Consider the following 9270-nt stretch of genomic DNA (forward strand, 5'->3'; position numbering starts at 1 on the left):
TTGCATTTGTATAAGAACCATGAAAATTGGATATGGAGAAAAATGTGTGAGGTCATCAAATCCACTGTACCTGCAAATTCAGAGTCAGTCTTTTTGCAACTTCTTTTATAAAAGAACAAAGACACAATATTGAGTCATCTGGATCACCTGGCTTGATCAGTCTTCAGCTGTCGTTAAGATTGCACCGATCACACCATTCTTCTCCTACTCTTGCCTTTCTTCTCCACGTTCGTCCAAAACATTTAACAATGTCATCTTCCCATCTTCTTGGAGGCCGACCGGGTGGTCTTTTCTGTTCTCACGGGTACTGCTCAGCATTAATTGTTATGTCTGCTTTCCACGATAATATCTTTCACACCGCTGCGTTCTCTGATCATTTCATTTCGAATTCGATCCAGAAGGGAAATTCCCAACATAGCTCGCTCCATTGCCCTTTCAGCTACCAATAGTCGCTGCTCTTCTCTCTTCGTCAGGGCCCACGTTTCGCTGCCATACAACATGGCTGGCAGCACTGTTGAATTGAAGATATTTGTACGTGTGGTCTTATCGATTTTTCCTTTGAGGATGTCCTTGATGGAAATGAATGCACACCATCCTGCCCGAATCCTTTGCAATAGTTCTCTGTTTAGGTCTTGGCACACATTAACTTCTTGGCCCAAATATATATACTGTTCCACTTCTTCAATTTCTTCTCCTGTTATTGTTATTCGGGTTTTTTGTATGACGTCTGATCGCATATATTTTGTTTCGCAGTGATTCATTTTCAGACCGACCTGACTGCTTTTCTTGTCAAGTCTTCGTAGCATGCTCTGCAATTGGTTGGTGCTTTCGGCAATTAATACTATGTCATCCGTGAATCTGAGATGAGATAATCGTTCTCCATTTATGTTGACACCACTCCTCCAATTGATCTTGTTCATAACCATTTCGAAGCATGCAGTGAATAGTTTCGGTGAAATCATATCTCCTTGCTTCACGCCTTTCTCGATTGGGATACGATGGGGAGTTCCGAGGAGAGTAATACCTGTTGTACATCCAGTATTCGCTTCCTTCAACAAATTGATGTATTGTGTGTTAATGCCCTGCTCTAAGAGCGCTTTTAATATTGCATTGAACTCAGCGCTATCGAAGGCCTTTTCATAGTCGACAAAAGCAATGCAAAGCGGAAGTTTGTATTCCCTTGCTCTTTCTAGGAGCTGGCTAAGAGTAAATATATGGTCGATAATGCTGAAATTTCTTCGAAACCCTGCCTGCTCTCTCGACTGTTGTTCATCCAAGCTCTGCGAAAGTTGGTTTATCACCTTTGTAAAGAGCTTGTAAATATGAGAAAGTAGGCATATAGGGCAGTAATTCTTAAGATTTTCTCGATCGCTCTTCTTGTGCAGCAAGATGGTATTCGACTCCTTCCAGCTTGATGGTATTTTTCCTTCTTCAAGATATCGACTGAATCTTAAAGCAAGGGCCTTCCAAAGTTTTTCGCCTCCTGCAGAAATCATTTCTGACATTATTCCATCTTTTCCTGGAGCTTTTCCCTTCTTCATCTGGTATAGTGCACTTCAGATTTCGCTGACCATTATTAGGGGGACCTGTTCTTCAGTGCTGTTATGCTCAGTCTATACTGCGTCAATTCCCGCTTGCATGTCCTGAGGCTTTTCTGTGATTCAGCTGTTTTGAGGAGTTGTCCTTTCCGGACGGTCTCAAAGTCATCCTTCAGCTTTTGCCATATAAGCTTGCATAGAATGGAGTACTCGATGTTACTATCAGAGCTCCTTTTTATGTTTCTCCACTTCTCCAGCAGGCTTTTCGTTTCCTTCAAGATTCTTCCCTTTACCTTCTTCGACTTTTCAATTTCAGCTTCTTTTAAGCAACGTCTCAGCTTGTCAGCAAAAATACTATAATCCTCATCACACTTTTCTGTCTGCTCCAGTCAAACCCAGAAATTGCTTTCTTCAGCTTTGCTTCATCAAATGTCTTCAACCGCTGTTTCCTATTTGCCAACTGTAATGCCTTCTTTTCCACCGCTTTGTCGAAAATCAACTTCGCTCTAAGCAAGCGATGGTCACTGCCGATGTTGAAAGGCTGCACCACAGAGATGTCTTGGATGATGCGCCTTTTATTGACTAAATATAGTCAAATATTTCATTCTTGCTCTTCGCATTTGGTGCGATCCACGTCCACCTTTTTGCGATCTTCTTTTTATACCAGGTGTTTGCCACATACAGTTCTTTCATTTCTGCCATTGCTACTAACTTTTCTCCTCTTTAATTCCTTTTACCACTGCCATATCTCCCTATAAACTTTTTGCCAGCTTTCCCTCGTCCGACCTTTGCATTAAAGTCTCCCATTGTGACAGTGTAAGTGGACTTTTGCGCAAGGGCTCTTTCGAGCTCTCAGTAAAATTCTTCCACTTCTTCGTCTTCACTTGCACTTGTGGGGGCATAGACCTGGATGACCTTGAGGGTAGCCTTTGAATCTATCTGAAGATGAAGCACACCAATAAATGATGATATTAGCTGGTATGATCTAACTTTCAAAGACCAGTCCTTACTGATGATAAATCCGACTCCCCCAATGTTTCTAGCACCATCTCCCTTTCCAAGCCTCACATCACTTCCATCCTTCCAGTTGACTTCCAACTCCCTTCTTTCATCGGGTTTCGCAGACACAGAGGATGTCGCATCTTATCCTTTTCTTTTCCTTCATCAGATGGTTTAACGTTTCGTCCCTCGCCAGCGACCTACAAGTGTAAGTACACACAGCGAGGGTTGTCCTTTTCCATGTTGGCCTAGCACCTGACATTTTTTTTCAGCTTCTCGTCACTTAATTTCCACTCCACCACTGTAGAATGGTTCGAAAACACTCAGGGGACTAAAACCCATTTACTCGTGTTGTTTTAGCCATTGACTTCAAACCATCGCACTGGCTAGGTGTGCAGGCATGCGTACCTCCTAAAACTTAGCTAGCCTCCAACCTCTAAGGATAGGGAAAAACCGAGAGAGCAATCCCCTCCCTGGATTGGATAGTCCGGCACCTATGTAGCATGGTTAGACCTATCAGGGCATATGCCCTGCTACCATAGCTGTCAGACGGCCAGGGTCACCGCTGCACCACAATGAGGTGTTGAGGTAGGATTTTGCAGCGGATTATTGAGTGTCTCATTTTATTTTTTATTTTCTCTCCATTGTTTTTCTTCCTTGTGATAAGCTTCATGGGCCAAGGTAGAATACAGAAATCTTCAATTATTTAAATTAAAAGGGAAAATGTCTGATTGCTTAGGTTCTTAATGGACCTGTTGGTCTTCTTTTTATTTTCTCTGCATCATAAATTTTGGTAGATGACCCTAGTAAAGAATATTTTTAAGCTAAGACTTTTATCATTTGACTAAGAGCTAAATTAATGGATTTTTCCCTCTTTATCATCCTTTTTTTAATTGTGGTACAATGGGCACTATAAAAGGCTATAGTCACTTTAGGTTTCCCACAAGGAGCATATCTATTAATAGAACACTTTTTATATAGCAACTTATGCTGTATGGCTTTAACTGATTTCTGATTTAACAGCTTTACATTCCTATATATGCAGATCTAGGATTTTTCTTACTGGCCACAAGATGTCAACACTTTGTGAACAATTCCTGTTATTGAATTCTTTTTGCTGTTTTACAAACTTTTTGGAAGGTGAGGGGAGAAGAAAGGAAGACAGAGACAATATTATATACTTAAGGGTGACACACAATATGAGTAGTGACAGTATTTAAATGAGGATAATATTTATATTGTGGCATAAACATATAAAGTTCTACACAAGTGGTAAGAGATACAAAGCAGCATACCCTGGGGAATTCTGCACCACTGCACAATGTAGAATTCGCATAGATATTATGGGGAAATATAACCCCACGCCCCAGATATAAGCTGCAGAGGTGTTGGTTGCCACTAGAGGGTGCTAGACCCACAAAGCCCAGATGTCAAATAGAAGTACAGCCTCTTCCCGACTTAGGAACCGGTTACGGACCAAGCAATTGGTCATAACTCGGTTCGTTCGTAAGTCGGACCCCATTGAGTTACACGCAATCACACTGTTCGTAAGCACAGATTGCGTTTGTAACTCAGGGTCCGCCATTTACAACAGCTTTGGTCGTAACTGAACGGTCGTAAGTAGACCGTTCGCAACTCAGGGACCAGCTGTAGTGGGAGGGCAGGAGAATGGGAAGTTGGAGAGTTCTCTGCAGCTGCAGTTCCCAACATGCACTGAAGCAATGAGGGTTTACAATAAACTCCATATAGTCCTTTGACCCATCATCAGGCTGTTTCCTCCTCTGGATCCCTGGGCTTTGATGAGGGAGGAATGTGTTTCTGGGTTGGGAGTGTCCCACAGCTGGGCTTTGGGGCAAGAAGGTGTGGGTGTCTGCTGGGCTCTGGTGGACAGAGGGCAGAGAAATGAACCTAGGGCAGTGATTTTCAACCAGGGGTACACAGATCTTCCAAGGGTCACACATCAAGTCATGTAAATATTTGCCTAGTTTTAGATCAGTCTCCATAGCAAGCACTAGCGAATTCAGTACAAACTAAAAATTCATACAGGACGTGTTTATTTTCGTCTATATACTATACACTGAAATGCAAGTACAATATGTATATTCCAGTTGATTTCATATGATAAAAATGAGAAAGTAAACAATTTTTCAATAATAGTGTGCTGTGACACTTTTGTATTTTTATGCCTCATTTATAAGTAGTTTTTAAGTGAGGTATAACTTGAGGGTATGCAGGAGTAACCAAATTCCTGAAAGGAGTACAGTAATCTGGAAAGATTGAGAGCCACTGTCATAGGGGTTTCCTTAATTCTCTACTTCTGGAGGAAGGTTTTTTTGTGTCTGCATTGTTACAGATATAGTTGCTGATAGTTATTTTGAAATAAATCAACAAAATAATTGAAACTGGCATGTTATTTTGACAATTAAAATTATTCGAATTTTAAAATACTGTGCCCAGAATTTTTAATGTTTTGATTGTGAAGGTTTAATTTTTTGGTACAGAATTCCCCCAGAGTAAAAGCAAAAGTAATGAAGAAATCTGTTCAGACCAGGAGCTTCATTTTAGTCTTCATATCTATCTAGTTCCTTACACAATACTGTCCTGGTGTTATCTGAAAGCCTAACTAAATTCTGTGCGACATGTTATGTCCATGTATTACACTGATCATAAATAAGTTCTATCCCCTGTCTCAGGTTGGCATTTACATATGATGAACTCTATGGAATTTTGGCATCTATGATACAGAAATTATTACAGTGCATATTGCATATTAAGGAATAGTATGATGAAACTTTAAATTACAGGGGCTAAATAATAGATGTGACCAAAGGGAAGAATTTGTATGTAGACATTTCTAAATAAATTTTATAGATTAATAAAACCTTTCTGTGCCATTCCTGAGGTTTAGTAGGCAAGTAATTAAATAGTTTTTGAACACTTCAGCTTTAATGGTCACTTGGCATTAGCAAAAAGAAGAAGTTATTGTTGATTCAGAAATTGTTTTGATGTCTTGGATATCAGCTTTCTCTTCAAAGTGCTGGAATTTTCTCTTCAATCAACGTACAAATAATAGTTCTGATTCTTAGATTAGAGTCCAGGATTGGAGGTTGGAGCTTTGGGATTAGTTTCTAATCTTAAAATTTATGTCTACACTTGCCAGTTTTAGCCCCCAAAATCAGGTTTTTGTGCAAAAACCATGCTAACATATTCACTGGAAAGCCACATTTTGTGCTTCTCTGAGAATCTTTTTGCTGTTGCACTTACTAGGGTTGCTAACATAGTCAGACCAGACACACACCATTGCTGTAAATGGTTGATGCTTTTGGATACTCTTGATTGCTTTTACTAGTCTACTTGCTCTCTGGAGAATAGTGATAGAAATGTAGCTGTGCTGTCCCTCAATGCAAAGCAGGCTGGGCCACTTTTTGAAACTCGGAAGGCCTGCCTTCAGATACTATTCCCTCTTCACCTTCTTTCTAAGGACTGGTGCTGTCACTTCTCCAGGATACAAATCTGTATTGTGGAATGCTCCTGTTGCCTCCAACAACAAAACAGGAAGACGAAATGTTGTGCAGTCAGGAAAGAAGGTGAGGGCTGAGGTTGGAGTTTTCTTCCCCTTCTCACTACTGGTTGCTTCTGCTGGCTGTTGCATACAAATCTACTCCTGCCACAGCAGTGATTTGCTTTGTGTCCGGAAGCAGTGCATAGTGGTATAACTTGCATAGTGGGATGGCTACCACAGTGAGCTCCTCTCAGCTGCAATATGTAAACAGAGTATTGTATATGTAAACATAGTTTTGTCCGTTATAGAAAAGCGCTAATTTGTGTTCACATTGTTCTTCACAACCGACAAACTATCAATGGAAGTCCTGCTGTTGATTTCAATGAAAACAAGATTTCATCCATAGTTTTCAGTTAACTATTTTAGTGGGGTTACTCCAGTTTTACAGTGAGGTGCAATCAGAGTATTCTCCCTGAAATGTTTCAGTATTCTTTTCATTTGAATTGTCAGCTCAAACTACATCCCTGAATGAGATGTCTCATAAGGCCCATTAATACTAGCATAACGCCCATTAATACTAGCATAACTATTTTTAAATCATGCCTTTCCAACCCTTGCCACCATAGTTGTAGTTTAACTACACTTCCAAACCTATTATCTACATCGGTAGTCTCCAACCTTTTTACACCCAAGATCACTTTTTAAATCTCAGAACAGGCGAAGATCTACCGCCCTGCCCCTTCCTTGAAGCTCTGCCCTCTCTATTCTCCTCCTGTCCATCGCTTGCTATCCCCAGCCCTTCCTTACACACTCTGATAAACAGTTTATTTTTAAATTATGCGATACAATTAAAATCACGTGTTTATAGTTATGAAATAAATGGTCTGTTTTTTATTCATGCTATTTAAATCTAAAATGAAGCATTTATAATTATACATTTTGTGGGGACAGAGTTCTGCAGCTGGGGGCAGGGGAAAGGGAACAGGGTGCTGGGAGGGCAGAGGACAGGTTTCTGCAGCAGGGGACAGAGTGCCAGTGGGGACAGGTTTCTGCAGCTGGGGACAGGGTGCCAGTGGGGACAGAGTTCGGGGAGCGGGGATGGGAATGGAGACAGAGTTTGGGGAGTGGGCACGGGAATAGGGACAGAGTTCTGTAGCTGGGGACAGGAGAGTGGGGACCTAGTTCTGTGGCTGGGGCCAGGGGAGTGGGGAAGCATTCTGTAGTTGAGGACAGGGGAGTGGGGACAGCGTTCTGTGGCTTGGGAGTGGGGTGCCAGTGGAGGCAGACAGTCCCCTGCATCTCCCTCCTCCCAGCTTTCTTCACCTCCCCCCCCCCCCCCAGGGAAACCAGCGTGCGCCTGCCCAGAAGGCTGACCTCCCCGCGCACGCGCGCCTTCCCAGGGGGCCAACGCCCCCCCCCCCCCGCACAGGGAAGCCCCGCGCGCTCCTGTCCCGGAACCAGCATCCCCTGTGCAGGAAAGCCCCGCGCACACGCCTGCCCGCCCACCCAGGGGGCTGACTCTCCACCCCCCCTGCGCAGGGAAGCCCCCCGCGTGCTTGTCCCTGCGCCAACCCCCCCGTGCCAACGCCTGCCCCGGGGCCAACCCTCCACCCCCTCCCGCATGCCGGGAAACCCCCTGCGCCCCTCCTGCGGGGCTGACTCACCCCTCCTGTGCGGTGCAGGGGGTCAGCAGAGCAGCTAGCACACTTCTGGAATTGCCAGAAGTGGTGCTAAGCTGCGGAACTTCTGAAACCGACACTACCTCCGTTTTCTCTTGAGGTAAGTAGTGGGGTTTCTGGGGGGTGAGAGGGAAATGGAGGCGGGGTGGACAGGATGCCTGGCGAGTGACCGGTCAAGGCCTCGCAATCGACCAGTAGCTCGCGATCGACCTGTTGGTGACCACGGCCCTACACTGTGTCCTGCATGTTTCCTGGAATCACGGATCTAGATGTCCTACCTGGCTTAGACAAGGGATGGGCAAAATCCAGCCCCACTGGGTCCCTCAGGCACAGAACAGCCAGCTGCTTCCCATCAGCCCCACACCACTTTAAGTGGCTGGCTGCTCACTGTGGCTTTCTGCTCAGGAGGGGAAAGCATCATGCTGCCCTGGCTCCCCAGTGAAATCTCTTCAGCTCAGAAACCAGCCAATGGGAGCTCAGAAATGGCAGCTGAGAGATTTTGCTGGAGCAGTGTAGGGGGGAAGCAACACACAAGCCTTCCCTGCCCCCTGGAGCAGAGAGCCCTTTTAAACAGCCAGAGGCTGCAGCAGGCAATAAGCCAGCCTCAGTACTCTGCAAGGCTGCTGGCTCAGAGCCACCTAGGCAGTGGCTGGGAGATTTTTACCTACTTCTGGTACCTCAGCCCCTCCCTCCTCCAAACTCTGTGCCTCAGGTCACTACCTGAACCCTCCGCACTAAGGATGTTAGAAATAGTTTATTATAATATATGTGTAACTGCAACAATTTTTAGCAGTTTCAGGCAAGAGAGCCTCCGTGGGCTGGATCCAACCTGCCAAGCGGGTTGATCCAGCCCGCACGCAGATGCCCTGTCATCCCCCTGTCTCCAGGCCAATCGGTCTGGGGCCAGGGAGTGCTCACAAAGTCTCTCTCCTTCTCTTCCCCCCTCCCCCCACCTTGCAGCTGAATTGCTTGCAGTTGACTCTAGGCACAGTGTGCACCTTGCAGGATGAGGGCAGGGTGGGAGAAGACTGCACTCTCCCTCCCCTCCAGGCCTTGATTAACCTGGGGGTGGGGGAGCATGCAATGTCTTTTCCCCACCAGGGGCGTGTGGTGTTTAGCGTGAACCATCAGCTGAGCAGTTGGCAGTTGACTCTAAGCGCAGTATGCCCCTTGCAGGATGAGGACGGGAGGAGACTGTGTAGTCCCCTTTCCTGTAGGCCCTGATTAACCTGGGGGTGGGGTGCACAAAGTCTCCTCCCACTGCCACGGGCATGAACACCTAGCTGGAACCACCAGCTGTTCAGAACAGCTGGCAGTTCTCTCTGGTGGCAGAGGGAATGGGGCAAAGACTTCATGCATTCACCCACCCCCAGGCCAATGAGGCTACGTCTACACTGGCGCATTCTCACGCAAAAACTTTCACTGGCATGTGCCTTTGTGCAAGAGATGTGCTTTTGGGCAAGAGCATCCATGCCAATGTAGATGCTCTCTTGCACAAGAAAGCTCTGATGGCCATTTTAGCCATAGGGCTTTCTTACGCAAGAAATTCATG

The sequence above is a fragment of the Pelodiscus sinensis genome, chromosome 9 (assembly GCF_052426305.1).
Source record: "Pelodiscus sinensis isolate ZL-2025 chromosome 9, ASM5242630v1, whole genome shotgun sequence".
Lineage (NCBI taxonomy): Eukaryota > Metazoa > Chordata > Testudines > Trionychidae > Pelodiscus > Pelodiscus sinensis.